We start from the raw sequence: 1,100 nt of genomic DNA on the forward strand, positions 1-1,100 counted from the left end.
AATCCATCACCACACAAATGTACTTGTTTCCAGACGAGTTTGGGGCAGAGGACCAGCAATGTCAACAGCTACTCTTTCCATTGGTGCACCAACTTGATATAACTTAATTGGAGCACGTCCCTTATGCTTGAGTCCACTTTTAGCACAACATGTACTGCATGTCCTGCACCATTCTTCCACATCTTGCCTCATACCTGTCTCTGTTGTTGGTGACTCAGTGTCTTCTTAACCCCAATAAGTCTTCCTGTTAAACTATCATGGGATTGATGCAGCAATATACCGTAACTTTCTCGGTATAACTGTTTGCAAGGTCGTCACTTTCCCATCTGCAGTTTCCCATCTCTGGACAAGAATACCATCTTCAAGCTTCAACTGGTCCCATTGTAACCAATAGTTCTTTGTCACAGACATTACGCTAGACACCTTCTCCCAAGCAGGACGCAAGACACTTGCTTTTAGAAAATCAATTATTGGCTTCAAATCTTGGTCTTTCTCCTGCTCTGCTTTAATATCTATATCTGGTTCCACTTTACCATCATCAACTCCTTCAGTCACTTTGACTTCAGCTTGATGGCATCTGGTTAGTTCAACCTCTCTTTTAACACTTACCAGAATTCGACCTTTGTTAAATACACACTTCTTCGGTATTAAATAGTCCAACACTAATATGCATTGGTCTTCAATGTCAGCCAAGTATACTTTCTGTCTGTCCTTCATGCCCATGAGCTCAATAGTTACTCACACTGGTCCCTACAACCTTGCATCATGTCCTGTCACACCACAGAACTTCTGTATGGCTTCTGATACTCCTTTGTGATCCAGCATCTTGATGCTCACAAGGGTTTGCTGAGATGCAGAATCTATGACAGAGTTGCACTTTTGGCATCCAGCTTTCCTGTCACATAGACACTATGTATGCTTGGCATTTTACACCTAGCTGTTGGGACTTTCACAGTAGGGGTTGGTAGGCATCCCTCAACATGAACCACTAATGGTTTTCCAGAGGCAGACTTATTGGTAGTATTCTTCTTACACTGGCTCCTCATATGTCCTTGCTCTCCACAGTTCCATCAACCTTTCTGGGTAGCAGTCCTTTCCTG

Source organism: Limulus polyphemus, unplaced genomic scaffold (genome assembly GCF_000517525.1).
Source record: "Limulus polyphemus unplaced genomic scaffold, Limulus_polyphemus-2.1.2 Scaffold13006, whole genome shotgun sequence".
NCBI classification, from domain to species: Eukaryota; Metazoa; Arthropoda; class Merostomata; order Xiphosura; family Limulidae; genus Limulus; species Limulus polyphemus.